This window comes from Heteronotia binoei, chromosome 4, assembly GCF_032191835.1.
Source record: "Heteronotia binoei isolate CCM8104 ecotype False Entrance Well chromosome 4, APGP_CSIRO_Hbin_v1, whole genome shotgun sequence".
Lineage (NCBI taxonomy): Eukaryota > Metazoa > Chordata > Lepidosauria > Squamata > Gekkonidae > Heteronotia > Heteronotia binoei.
The window spans coordinates 119590630-119606030 of record NC_083226.1 but is presented as its reverse complement, the minus strand read 5'-3'; the positions used below and the strand labels follow the sequence as shown (position 1 = coordinate 119606030).

Here is a 15401-nt window from a genome sequence, read left to right as displayed (position 1 = left end):
GCCTGCTGCTTGGTAATATAATTTTATATTTGGAACGAACCCTCCTCTCTTTTTCTCATCTTATAATATTTTTTAAGCTTTTTTTGGTTTCTTGCAATTTCAAATACATTTATCTGTCTTTGACATTCTATCAGTATTTTTTCTAGGTAGCATTTAGAATAGATTTTGATTGCAGAAATTCTTTCCAGCGACAGGATTTTTTAATTTGTTTCCCATCTGGATAAATTTGCTTGTATCAATTTTCAGGTCTTCTGATAATTGTGTGTTGTTGTTTTTTAAAGATTGCAGTTTTGCCCAGTCACATTTATTCCCAGAAATTTAATGGAGCTAGTGGCTTTTAAATTCTATAATATTAAGAATAGAATTTACAACAATAAAATTACTAATCTAGTTAAGAAAAATCACTTTACATGGATGATAAATAGTGCATGAAACATATGAAAGACATTATAGTGGAACATGCTATAATGTATTGTACTACATAATTATACTTAGTTAGATATTTAAATTAATGTATAAACATGAAATACAGTGTGCGAAATGAGAATGATAAAATATTTTTCACTGTTCTATTCCTTGTATCCCTGTCTACCTACAACTCCAAGACCCTCCATCTTTCATAATACTCTATAATATGGTTACAAGTGCATTGAAATTCATCTTGTTAGAATGGTAGTAATATATCCCACCAGGACTACTGTTCCTAGTAGCAATTTAAAATAATTATTGTGAGACTTGATGCTAGACATCAGGTTTGCAATAGAATTACAATGAGGGAAGTGTATTAGAGACAAAACATTGCTGGAAGAAAACTTCATAATGGTGCAATTTGGAACTAAGCCTCAATTTTACAGTAATAGATTCTCTTTATGATGGCACAAAGGAGTAAATGCACTTAGCAAATTTAAATCTATTATTAGTCACACTTTACGGATTGCAGTGCAGAGAGGAGAAAGAATTAGCTTTTTAAATATACTTCTTGCATAAAACAGGTTCCACTCTGAGGAAGCTTATATAAAAACTCCTTGTTACTTTACAGAAATACAGTGAGTCTTGAAAACTATAAGGAGTTGCACTTGTTTGGAAAGCCTTTTAAAATAATTTCTCACTTCTTAATTTCCTCAGCTAAATTTCTGAATACTGAATATAACATCTGTATGCTTTTTGTCCTGCCAATATATTATGTAACAAGAAAGACAAATTAATGCTTCAGTCTTTTCCCACTGCTGCCTACGTTACAAATCTGAATGGGAACATATTTATTATAACTCACAGTGGTACTTCACAATTTTTACCTACATTTCCATGGAGAGCCAGTTTGGTGTAATGGTTAAGTGTGCGGACTCTTATCTGGGAGAACCGGGTTTGATTCCCCACTCCTCCACTTGCACCTGCTAGCATGGCCTTGGGTCCGCCATAGCTCTGGCAGAGGTTGTCCTTGAAAGGGCAGCTGCTGTGAGAGCCCTCTCCAGCCCCACCCACCTCACAGGGGGTCTGTTGTGGGGGAGGAAGGTAAAGGAGATTGTGAGCCGCTCTGAGACTCTTCGGAGTGGAGGGCGGGATAGAAATCCAATATCTTCTTCTTCTTCATAATATCTACCCTATAGTTGGTGGTCTATTTTCAGTATATGAACATTGCTAAGTGCTCTTAACATCTTATAGACAAGAACAAGTCTGACAAACAAAAACAATATTTTTATGTTGTTTATTTTCCTTATGTCTAAAAGATTAGCATATTGCTGATCGGAAGCTTTCAAGATATAGTTCTGTGGCAGAAGAGTTGAGTAGAGCAGAAGACCATTTTATCATCTTCCTTTTCTTTTAAGCATCCTCTTTCTGTTGACTATTTCTCTCCTGCAAATGCCATCACTTGGCCAAGTTATCACGAACATTCTTATTCACTGAGAGAAGGCAGATTATAGATGAAATAAATGAACTCACACTATCATAGATATAGTACAAGTACCACAATATTATGGTTCCCATAATGAGAACAGCTTTGAATAGAAAAACAGATTTGCTGCAGAACTAGTCCTATTCATTGCTTTTTTCTTTTCTTTTCTAAAGTAGAGTTGCTAATCCCCAGTTGGGGGCAGGAGATCCCCTGGTATGGAGACCCTCCCCCCACTTCAGAGTTATCAGAAAGTGTGTGTGGGGGGAAATGTCTGCTGGGTACTCCATTATACCCTATGGAGACCTTTTCCCAAAGGGTGTAATGGAGACTTGTTCTGTGGGTATATGGGGCTTGGGGGGGCTATTTTCAGCATAGCATCTGATGCCTCTCCTCAAAACACCTTCCAGGGGGTCCATTTCTATGAGTCCCAAAAGAAGGTGCCCCAATCCTTCATTATCTCCAAATGGAGGGAAGGCACTTAAAAGGCATGAGGTCCCTTTAAATGTGATGGCCAGCACTTCCCACAAAGTCCCCAGATATTTCTTGAGTTGGTCCTGGCAACCCCATCCTAAAGAGACAACATACCTGCTTTGCTACTGGAGAATAAAAGTACATAATATTAACTTAGGTACTGCCTTAGCCAATGGCAACATGGGCAGCTGCCTGGAGCCCCATGGTGAGGAAGGCCCTCCAACCACCTAGAGCCCCACCCAGACAGAGGAAGTGAAAAAAAGAACAGGATCCCAATGCTGCCACTTGAACCCATCCTGTCCAGGACCAGGGGAGTCCACTCACAGTGAAAGCCACTTATGTCTGCCTTTGGATAGCAGACACAGCAGCAGCCACTTGTGCCCACTCCATATCAGACACAGGCAGCTGGCTTCTGGTGACAGCTCTCACCTGCCTCACTCAGTGAGATGGCAATGGCCCCCAAGTGGGGGGTAGCAGTGATTTTGGGGGCCCATCCTGGACTTTTGCCAAGGGCATTAGAATCAAAATCAAAAGTCTAATATGGTGGAGCCCCGTAGTGCAGTGTGGTAAAGCTGCAATACTGCAGTACTAAGCTCTGCTCACAACCTGAGTTCGATCCCAGTGGAAGCTGGGTTCAGGTAGCCAGCTTGAGGTTGACTCAGCCTTCCATCCTTTTGAGGTCGGTAAAATGAGTACCCAGGTTGCTGGGGGGGAAATGTAGATGAAGGCAATGGGAAACCACCCCGTAAAAAGTCTGTCGTGAAACCAATATCACCCCAAAGTCGGAAATGACTGGTGCTTGCACAGGGGACTACCTTTTTTAATATGGTGGAACATTTCTGTGGCTAGTGCTGGCATGTTTGCTGTATTTCCCTCCTCTTCTTTTTATGGGCAGAGCAATAATTAGCCTTTAAATAGCTTAAAGAATCTCCCCCCCCCCCCCCAATATAGATCATATAGTAAACACATTTACAAATAGAGACAAGGAGGAAATTGTGTCATTTTGGATCAACAGATGGTGCAACATTTGCACAGCTACATTCCACATATCAGTTGAAATCATAACACACAAACTACAAGGTGGAAATCACATTTTCCTGGCAATGACATTGCAATAGTACTGGGAAAATGTAATATCCTTGCAACAGAAGCAGTATTTCGAAAACATCTGGAATCCTTGTAATAAATCAGTAAAAAATGTATATTTTTTCCTCTTAAATTACTCATCTGGAAAAGTTCCTAGTGTTTTCTCATGAGAGCTACAAATATTTCCAGGACAAAATGTTAACAGCGGAACTTTGGGCGTTATAAAGCCATGTAAGAGGTGACTAAAATAAATGGTACCTGCCAATCCCCTAAAATTTCAAAAGGGACTGCAACCCTAAATTGTACTATCAAGTAAAACTTTTAAAAATCGTAAGTTGTCACTGACTACACTAAGCAACACTCCACTGAACCCCCCGGATTAGGAAAAATGGAAACACCTATCTGAATGTCATTGGCTTTCTGGAAACACTTCATTTGATGCTGCCTCATTAATCCTCCTAATGACTCTACAAACACAGAGAGACAAGAAAAGGAGTCTAAGATTGAACTCTGAAGTTTCACATGAGGGAGTATTTGGGAAAGACAATCAATTAACCAAAGCTACTCTCCACAACATAAAGCCATAGCAAAGCAAACTGTGTTAGATCTACTTCCCCTTGAATATACACATGAATCACAGTCCCTTACTGATGAAAGAAGGCAACAATTCTATTCATATCTTCAGGTGTATAATAAATGGCAATGTGGTTTCAGTTTGGAGCCTCTAGACCAGGGGGTGTCAAACGTGCGGCTCATGGGCCAAACTGGCCCCCGAAGGGCTTCAATCAGGCCATTGGGGCTCACTTCTCCCCCTTCCTGTTCTCACCCTGCAAAGCTTGGAGGCTTGTAGTGATCCCAGATCCTTCTGCCTTCTCTTTGCAGAGGCTAAAGCAGAAGCAAAGCTGCAATGAAAATGTGGAATGGATTTCTCAATCAGGTCTATAGGCCAGGGGTGGCCAACGGTAGCTCTCCAGATGTTTTTTGCCTACAACTCCCATCAACCCCGGCCATTGGCCATGCTGGCTGGGGCTGATGGGAGTTGTAGGCAAAAAATATCTAGAGAGCTACCACTGGCCACCCCTGCTATAGGCAGAGCACACTGGAATGGGAAATCCACTACATGTTTTCCTTGTAACTTTGTTTCAATGGAGAGGTTCAACTTCCCAGCATTCCTATGGCCAGCTGAAGCTTCCTGGAGTTGTGTCCTTGCAAATCAAGCATAGACGCTTTGAGTCAGCTTTGTCTCTTCTCAAATGGAGTGAGAACTAGTGCCTAGTAAGTATTCTAACTTGGGAACCCACAGCCAAAGGGGGAATTACATTGGAGAGCCATTGCTAATCTGAGTAAACAGGGGGTGGGGGTGGGGGGGGGAGAGCTTGCAATGCCTTGCCTTGCTATTTCATGTTTTCCCAGGCTGAGATAATTTTTTTTTTAGTTTTCTGCTGAGTGATATCTGTGTTTTCCTTGATGTTTTATTTTTAAAATTGCATTGCAAAATCCCATTATTCCCCTACCTTTGCATTTTAAACAAAATTTTGCAAGTGTTTTAAGCATGTTTGCAGGGCTTTTTTGAGCAGGAACGCAGTTCCGGCTGGCTTGGTGTCAAGGGGTGTGGCCTAATATGCAAATGAGTTCCTGCTGGGCTTTTTCTACCAAAAAAGCCCTGCATGTTTGTATTTTAAGTTAAAAAACAATATATTTAATTGTGTTTGCCTGTGTCCTTTATAAAGTGTACATCTCCTCTCTCTGGCATTACATTTTAGGACATGCATGGTTCGGACCTACAAAGTCCCATTTATGTCAGATCCGGCCTTCCTAACAAAAGAGTTTGACACCCCTGCTCTAGGCCTTAGCCATGTAATGTTAAGTTGAGTCATATTTTTACTTCCAGTTTGGTGAGAATAGAGAGTGAAGATACATCTGATACATCATGTTCTGAATAAAGAAGCTAAATGACAAAAGTCCTAATGACCAGTAGTATATGTAACAGAATTAAAAAACCAAAGTCCAAACATAAAGAGTAACCCACACAGAACCATGAAACACAAACAAATCCTTACAGTTTTAGAAACATTTCATGTGTAACAATTCAAAAAACCTTAGTATGACAAAGGTAAATAAACCCATAAATGAAAAAAATCTGACTTGTGTGGTTGTTGTAATAGTTCTGAGGCTTAATACAAAAATCCTTTAAGCAGCCCCACACTGCAACTCTACAAGTCAGATGCTAATATTTCACAGAAGCCCTCCAATGTGCATCAGAAGACATAGCAGATGCAAGATGAACTGGTTTTGGTCAGATCTTTTCAGCTAGCGGCTTCCCGTGCCTTATGCAATAAATTATCTCTGCAAAGCTCCAGTCTGAAATAAAGTTGACTGTAGTTCATACAATTCTATGGCTAGTTCCATAGCATTTGCTTGGAGAGAAGTTAGATGACCATACTAAAATCAGGTTCCACGAAATACGACTCCAGATTACTATACATAGTGATTTAAGACTCCTGCTAAATAACTTCAAGCTAGACAGAACAGTGAACTAGTTATTAAATATGGTGTCTAAGATTCTTGCTAAATGACTATCAGATTTTGAAAACCTGGTATCACTGGATTAAATCGCTTAGTTTGTTGAATAAATAACGAAGAAGTTTTAATAGAACTTGGAATAAATGTACAATTAGGGTTTGTAGAATCTTTCGGGCTCAAGTGCTGTGTTCTACTGGAGAAAGTTTTCCTTCCAGACGTTTCGTTCTCAGCTGCAGAGAACATCCTCAGTGGTGTTGCAGCCAGAGCAGGCGCTCTGACCTTCTTGGCTGCTGTGCATTGAGTGGGGCCAGGGCTGCTGGAGAGCTGCTATTTCTAGGGTGGAGAGGGTGTGATGAAAGGGCAATTGATTCTACAAAACCTAATGATGTTACCAGCCATGAAAACCTGAAATCTTTGATAAAATGTACAATTAATTAGGGTTTGTAGAATCTTTTGGGCTCAAGTGCCGTGTTCTACTGGAGAAAGTTTTTCTTCCAGACGTTTCGTTCTCGGAAGAAAAACTTTCTCCAGTAGAACACGGCACTTGAGCCCGAACGATTCTACAAACCCTAATGATGTTACCAGCCGTGAAAACCTGAAATCTTTGGTACAATTAATTGTTACAGTTTTGAATTTTATAATTATTATCTTCCTTAATGAGTTGTGCAACTGCTGTTTTGAATAATGCTTTTTATAGGGCAGGGTAGGGTTGGGTAGATGGCACTAGGGATGAGTTTAAGGAACCAAGGGGCAGTGGCATGAAAAAGTCTGGGAACCACGAGTTTAAAGATTTAACAGGAATTTCATGAAATAAAGGAAGAAGACATAAATTTATATTCCACCCTTCTCTCTGAATCAGAGTCTCAGAGTTGCTTACAATCTCCTTTATCTTCTTTCCTCACAACAGACACCCTTTGAGGTGGGTGGGGCTGAGACAGCTCTCACAGAAGCTGCCCTTTCAAGGACAACCTCCGTGAGAACTATGGCTGACCCAAGACCTCTCCTAATAGCCACAGCTGGGGCTCTGCTGGGCGGCCCAGTTTAAACCAGACTCCCCAACAGATCCCACAAAGCAGCTGATTCTATGGAAGAACTCTCCCTGCAGGCTCAGGTGGGGCTCACATGGGGACCCAGTTTAAACTGGACTGCCCCAAAGAGCAGGATAGACCAGGGAAGCAAAAATAAATTAATGCAAACAGATCCTTATATGTGCAAAGAGGGTTAAGCTTAAAAAAAAATAAGCCTGTAATAAAATTTATATTTGTAACTAGGGGTGTGCAATTTGTTATCTCAGTATTTTGGATCTATTGGAAAAATATTCAGGATCCACCCCCCTCTCCAAAAAAACCAGATCCCAATATCAGTAAACTATTCAGATCTGGGATCTTTCAAAATCCCATTTTTCTCCCGGGCCCAATAGACTTGATCCAAAAAATACTGAGGGTAAAAAACAGCTGAGTGGAAGCTCAGCTGGGGTTCTTTTGGGCAGTCCCCTTAAACCAGACTGCCCCAAAGAGCTCACAAAGCAGCTGAATATCTCCTTATAGCTGCAGCTGGGCTCAGCCTGGCAGCCTGGTTTAAACCAGACTGCCCAACACACCCCACAAAGCAGCTGATCCACAGGAGCTGATGCAGGCTCAACTGGGGCTCACATAGGGACCCCAGTTTAAACTCGACTGCCCCAAAGAGTCCACAAAGCTGGAAAGAACTCCCCCTGCTGGCTCAGCTGAAGCTTTGCTAGGAATCTCGGTTTAAACCAGACTGTTCAACACAGCTCACAAAGCAGCTGATCCTGTGGGGGAGAACACTTCTTGCAGGTTCAGCTGGAGCTCTCTTTAGCAGTTTGATCAAACAGCCTAAAAAAGGCCCCGCTGAGTCAGTGGGGAGAGTGCCCTCCCTTGGCTGTTTTGTGGGTTGTCTTATGCAGTCCCTTTAAACACCCTGTGTACAGAGACTGCAGGAAAAAGCTCCCCTCCAAACAGCCAGGCAGCGGAAGCAATCTGCTCCAGCCCCTCAGCTGTTCTGGATTTGCCAGTAATTCCCAAATATACCCTCAGTTTTTAAGGTTTGCTCGAAAAATCCCAGATACATTTGGGATGCCAAAATTTACCCCAAAATACCAATAATCTGGTATATTTTCAGTTCAGGTAGACCTGAATCCATATCCCTTTGTAACTTTAATGTTATTTTAATTTAGGATTTGTAGAATCTTTCGGGCTCAAGTGCCGTGTTCTACTGGAGAAAGTTTTTCTTCCAGACGTTTTGTTCTCAGCTGGAAACGTCTGGAAGAAAAACTTTCTCCAGTAGAACACGGCACTTGAGCCCGAAAGATTCTACAAACCCTAATGATGTTACCAGCCGTGAAAACCTGAAATCTTTTATTTTAATTTGTTTTTAATACTGGTCCTTGTCCTAAGTCCATTGAATGATGACAGTTAAGGAACAAACTTTGAAAAATGCTTTGCGTCATTGGTGGTTTGTTTTATGCCACATAAACTTTGGTAGCATGCTGTCTTCATCTGCAACATGTGAGTGTTATCAAGCAAGATAGGATATCCAGCTTAATCCTTCCAAGCTAGTATCCCTTACTAATGCTTGTTTTGGCTAACATCAATCAGCTCTCTACAGAAAGTATGGCATGTACATGACAGGCAAGAAACAAGACAAGACAGATCAGAAGAAAAGGGAGTCAACAGCACAATACCACACAAGTATCAAGGTGACTGAGATTTTTTTCTGCCTGCCCTCACAAGGGCTTCCTTTGATTCACCAAGTTCACTCAACCAAACAACTAGGAATAAGTCTGTGGTTATCTTAAAGAAAAAAGTTGACAGAACTTGTATATATGTGTCAGTTATGATCCTGAATTAATGAGCTATGACATCTCAATCAAACCAGGCCCTAAAACACACAAACACAATTTTCTGAGTGACTCTAAATCAGAAAATCTTAACACCCTCCTACCACTGAATATTCCCTGCAAGAGCTATGTTGGTTTGTTTAACTGCAGCTGATTAAGTGCAAGTTCATTTGTTTGAAAGTAGATTTTTTTTTTATTTTAGGTATTTTTTCAAACTAAAGAAAAACATATCCATCAAACACAACAAATGCTTCTCAGAAATACTAACTTGTGTGAAAATCAAGTAAGTCAAATTGATTTCACATCTATTTTGCTTCCAACTAAACTGAGAGATGTGAAAGCCAAACCAGTAAATGATGAGGCTATGTAAAAAGCTATCAAGAGCAAGGCTGGTTAAAATCGAAGATATGAGGAATTACCTTGGCACTGGTAAAAAGAGCACTTCCATGGTAACTTCAACTCCCAGGACTTCTGGGATACTGAAAATTTTACATGGTGGGCATCTGAATTTATTTTGGCCTGCAGAAAATCTTCAAGGAGTATCTAATCTCATCTAATCAAAACAATAGACCCAAATCAAAATGAAGATGTTTGCTAGGAACTCTCCCAGAATTTGTTTTATACATGATGCTTATGCTTTTGTAAAGATTACGTTATATAAGACTATCTCACAAAATCAGATGCCTTGTCTGTTTGCGCCTCATGACAAAGGGACTTGATAATAGTGAAAGCAAAAAGTTGATATAAAAAAGTGCACAGAGTGATAAGCATATGTTGCATCTACTAGAATATTAATTTCCAACATCAGCTCAATGACAGTATAATTTTAAAAATGTAATTAAGTAATTTTGGGGCAGATTCAACTTATGTGCAGCAGAGAACCCCACAGAGCAATTTCTGGAGCAAATGTCAGAAGTGTCAGACGCTACATGAGACAAAAGGGGAATGATATAAAATAGTCTGATTATCAATTTATAATTGGACAGAGAATGAAACAGTTGTTGCTCCATCATTATGTTATCCTTTACCAATGTTCAATACAAATTTTTTTTTTGCTTTCATCCTGTAATAAAAATAACACCTTTTTAAAAAGTCCTGACATTACAGTGTAATATACTGAATTTTAAAGTATGTTTAAAATAGTTAACTTGTGCTCACACCACAAAATAGGAAAACTATACTTATTGTTTTCTCCATTGATAAAATGAAGTAATTTCTTATAGACAAATGATAACTTTTAGAAATAACCCTCTATTTCTTTTCTTTTCTTTTCTTTTCCTTTCTTTTCATAAATCAGCCTCAAAGTGGTTGGGCAACCTATGTACAGAAAGGTTAAACATAATTCTGCTTAAATTACTGTACTGTTCCCCTGCATATTCTTTATTACATGATCTTCTGTATGATGTTAGCTGCAACAGTGCATAGCAGCTGAAGTATAACCTATTTCCTGGCTGGATACCTTCAACCTGCATATCCCTCACTCTTAGTTATGGCCACTGCACATATATGCTGGCCTCCATAGCTCTTATTTTTGTCTCTGCAACTTAAATCTATGCCTAACTCTACCCTTAAGGCTACCCTCATTACTATAAAACAATCTGAACTATACCAGATAGCATTATGGATTCAAAGGTCACAGAATGCCGCTTAAGTTGGAAGAAAGGAACATTTTCAGTCCCTGTCAGAGTAGCATAATGACATAATCAAAGGGACTGTGGGTAAACAGAAAACACCAGTGTGGATGTATGTAACACAGCTGCTAACCTACTTGAGGATATGGTTGGGTTCTAGGATCCTTACAAGAGTCTGCAAAAGTCCATGCCTCACAGCACCAGCTGCAAGGTACTTACTCAGGAGCACATTCACAGAGCATTCACAGTCTTCTACACAAATTCCCTGATTTATGTTGCTATTCACTTCACTGTGTCAGAAAATGAGTATCTTGCACCTTCCAAGTGGTTCCAAGAGACATATCAGGAACACCTTTCACAGAAGCTGTGATGCTTGGCACCTGCCATGGTTTTAGTCTCTCAGCTTAAAACAAAGTACAGCTTCTCCCACACAGCATCCTGATTAAACAAATTAACTATGGCACTGACTGCAAATGTACACACTAGAGTGCTGGAAATGAACAGATACAATGGCCAAGTCTGTATTTAATTTTAATTAAATTTCATTCCGTAGCTCAATTAATCCACATCTCCAAATGTCAGCAGGACTTAGGCAAATGGAATGACATCTGCTGTGCTGCACATTGACTATAAAACCTTCACTGCATGATACAACTCTGGAAGCATACCAGGAAAGCACTGAATATCTTCACTAACATATAGATTTCAAACTTTGAGTCTCAGAGGAATGGCACTATCATAAAAAGAAGGAAAGACTAAAAATGCTAATATTACTGCTGTAATGTGCATGGTTAGCAAAGAAATGTAACAAGAACCTTTCAAAAGTGTCTAACATATAGGCATCTGTATTCATATCAAATTCAATATCTTAAAAAATATGGCCTTTCACTTTATCAGCAGATTAAGCTACTTTGGAGCTTGTATGGTGAACTCTGAACAAAATTGCAATATATAGCTATTGTTTTTGGAATTGTCTGAAAAGAAAGACAGACGTACTGTATTGTTGCTGATTTAAAAGTCTAGAATTCTCCAGAAAAATGATAAATGGAATTTTAAAAATATTTTGGGTTCTGCAAAGAAATGTATTTTTCCCTTTTGGAGGTTTGAAATGAGCAAAACCTTCACTCTGAATTTAAAAGCTTTTCTCTTTCCTCTGGGCAGAGAACAAGCAGGGAGGACGAAGTCAGTCAATGGCTTTCCAGGCTCACCTCAGCTACCTCTTAAGAAATGCTAACAGTTCTAGCTAGAAGCTAATAGGAAGGTTCAGTCCCCTTCCCCTTCAAGCAGGGAACAAAGATTTGGAGGAATTAGATACTGCAGAGATTTCAAGAAGGGAATAGCTGGAATCTTCAGGAGAAGCATCTCTGACCTGGTCAGTGGGTGGGAAAAGCGAGTGATCAAACTCAAGGGAGAGAGGAGGAAGCTCTCTTTCTTTGGGTGCTGAGTCCATGACAGCAGACAAATTCTCAACTGAGAAGGCAGTCATTGACCATGTGCTGACCTAAAGACCCAGAGAAAGCCACAAGGTAATGGTACTCTATGGAGATCTGTAACTACTTAATCAAGAGGAAACTGTCATATATTTTATTTCCTTGTGAACATTTTCTTTTAAATAAATACTTCCAGAAAAGTGCATTATTTTTTGATTATGCTACCTGGTTGAATTGAGACCAGATTACTTTTTGTGCTTCTCTTTTTAAATATTAATTAAATTTTTGTATTGCTGTTTTAGGACGTCAATCCTGCAGAACTGCTGTCAGATTAAGAACATAACATGAGAACATAAGAGAAGCCATGTTGGATCAGACCAATGGCCCATCTAGTCCAACACTCTGTGTCACACAGTGGCCAAAAAACTCAGGCACCAGCAAGAGGTCCATCAGTGGGGGCAGGACACTAGAAGCCCTCCCACTGTGCCCCCCACAGCACCAAGAATAGAGAGCCCCAGACAGAGAGTTTCAATACACTATGGTTAATAGCCACTGATGGACCTCTGCTCCATACGTATATCCAATCCCCTCTTGAAACTATCTATGCTTGCAGCCGCCACCACCTCCTGTGGCAGTGAATTTCATGTGCTAATCACCCTTTGGGTGAAGAAGTACTTTCTTTTATCTGTTCTAACCTGACTGCTCAACAATTTCATTGAATGTCCATGAGTTCTTGTATTGTGAGAAAGGGAGAAAAGTACTTCTTTCTCTACCATCCCATGCATAATCTTGTACACCTCTATCATGTCACCCCGCAGTCAACGTCTCTCCAAGCTAAAGAGCCCCAAGCGTTTTAAACTTTCTTCATAGGAAAAGTGCTCCAAACCTTTAATCATTCCAGTTGCCCTTTTCTGCACTTTTTCCAGTGCTATAATATCTTTTTTGAGATGTGGTGACCAGAATTGTACATAGTATTCCAAATGAGGTTGCACCATCGATTTATACAGGGGCATAATAATATGGCTGATTTGTTTTCAATTCCCTTCCTAATAATTCCCAGCATGACGTTGGCCTTTTTTATTGCAGTTGCACACTGTCTCAATATTTTGAGTGAGTTATCTACCATGACCCCAATATCTCTCTCTTGGTCAGTCTCCACTCACTCACAACTCATACCACCCTCCACTCCAAAAATTGCCTGTTTATACTCACTCTCTGTTTCTTATTTATTGGCCAGTTTTTGATCCATAAGAGGGCTTGTCCTTTTACCCCATGACTCTTGAACTTACTAAGGAGCCTTTGATGAGGAACTTTATTAAAAGCTTTCTAGAAGTCAAGGTAAACAACATCTATTGGGTCCCCTTTGTCCACATGTTTGTTCACCTCCTCAAAGAAATGTAACAGGTTAGTGAGACAAGATCTTCCTTTACAGAACCCATGCTGAGTCTTCCTCAATAACTTGTGTTCATCAATGTGCCTACTAATTCTCTCTTCAATAATGGTTTCCATCAATATGTTGTCAAATATGTTTAATAACCATTTCCACCAACTTTCCTGGTATTGAAGTCAGACTGGCTGGCCTGTAATTTCCCGGATCTCCTCTGGAACCCTTTTTAAGGATGGGGGTGACATTTGCTACCTTCCAATATGTCAAAGTATTTTATTGTTGTAGCCATAGGCCAAAACAACCCAGCAACCCCCCCAAAGTATACAGTTTACTTCTAACCATAAAAATTAAAACATAAAATATACATAGCAAAATACAGTACTATGAACAAGATTTAAAACATATATAATAAAACAACATGACAGAATGAGACTATAACTTGGCCAAAATTCTAGGGTGGCTGTCGTTATCTTCTTCCTTATTTTTATTGCTAAAAAGATGAGAGTAGCCACCTTAAGGGTAACATCTGGAATGGCATCAGCCAATAAAAAATTAATACATTCCTCTTCTGATTTAAACTTTGTGAGAAATTGATTCAGCAATTTATTTTGAATAAGCCCATAAAATAGGCAGGATAGAATGAACATATGAACATATGAAGCTGCCTTATACCGAATCAGACCTTTGGTCCATCAAAGTCAGTATTGTCTTCTCAGACTGGCAGCGGCTCTCCAGGGTCTCAAGCTGAGGTTTTTTCACACCTATTTGCCTGGACCCTTTTTTTGGAGATGCCGGGGATTGAACCTGGGACCTTCTGCTTCCCAAGCAGATGCTCTACCACTGAGCCACTGTCCCTTCTAATATCTTCTAACTGATTAGTATCACAGGAACAAAGACGCTGGTCCACGGGTATTTTTGAAATCTACCCTGAAGGTACAAGGAAGGCATGGTTTGGAAACAGGCTTAGGTAAATGCTTGGGAAATTCAACTGCATAATTTGCTACCTTCCAGTCCTCAGGAATGGAGGCAGATTTCAATTAAAGATTACATATTTTTGTCAGGAGAGCCACAAGTTCACCTTTGAGTTATTTCAGAACTCTTGGATGTATGCCATCCAGGCCTGGTGATTTATTAGTTTTTAAACTGTCTATCAGTTGTAGGGCCTCCTCTCTCATTACCTCAATCTGACTCAAGTCTTTCAACACCCCTCCCGAAATCAGTGGTTCTGGAGTGGGCAAACACTTCTCATCTTCCACAGTGAAGATGGAGGCAAAAAATGCATTCAGCTTCTCAGCCATTTCCCTGTCATCCTTCAGTAATCCTTTTACCCCTTGGTCATCCAAGATTTAGCGACTTATATCTCTTAAACCTCTCTATTAGCTGTTATTTGACACAGGCATTCAGTTTCAAACCCAGGTTTGTAAAACTCTAGCCAGCCATTTATTAGTTGCATATAATATTCTAAGATGACTCCAAGTTTTGAGTTGTTAATCAGCTCCTTATGGAGCTATAAGGTCCTTTCCAAAGATATAAAGATTCTAGGTTAGCTAGCAACAGCATCAATCTACTTAATCCTTTTATAGATAGTGGTTTGTGATGGTTCAGGTCAAATTTCATATTCAGATGGAATACAGTGTTATGTGTATTTAAGAGAACCTTAATAGGCATGTGATCACTGACACAGCAAAAGTCAATTTTTAGAAGAACCACATGTAAGAGCCAATTTCACAAGGCTGGGGCATAGTCTATAGTGCTCATTCATTGGTTTGACCAGAAAGTTAATTCCCCAGGTAGGTCATCTTTGACGGATCCATTCAGCGTGAAGAGACCTATGGGCTAATTGTGCTAAACGTAGGCTTTCCCAATCAGATTTAGTGTCTTTCAAATGCCTAGGGAGTAAAGATAGTGATGGCTGTTCTGCTGGTGGAACTGCATTGTAAGTTAAGTACAATGATTCAGAGGAGCTACCATTGTAATTTCTGCCAAGAGATCCAGGAAAAATATATTACCCCAATTATGGGTAGAACAAATCAATTTTATTCTGCTGTTCTAGTAGATTGCTGTAAAGAAAGTAATGACAGGGTGGCAATATTTTGGGCTATTCTAATTAGGCAGAGAA

At 39.9% G+C, this 15401-nt stretch overlaps 1 protein-coding gene across 2 annotated transcripts in view; it reads right to left on the bottom strand.

The window, feature by feature from the left end:
- KIAA0825 (KIAA0825 ortholog) overlaps positions 1-15401 on the bottom strand; it is a 523961-nt gene that overhangs the window by 137585 nt on the left and 370975 nt on the right. The gene's annotated exons all lie outside the window — the stretch shown is intronic.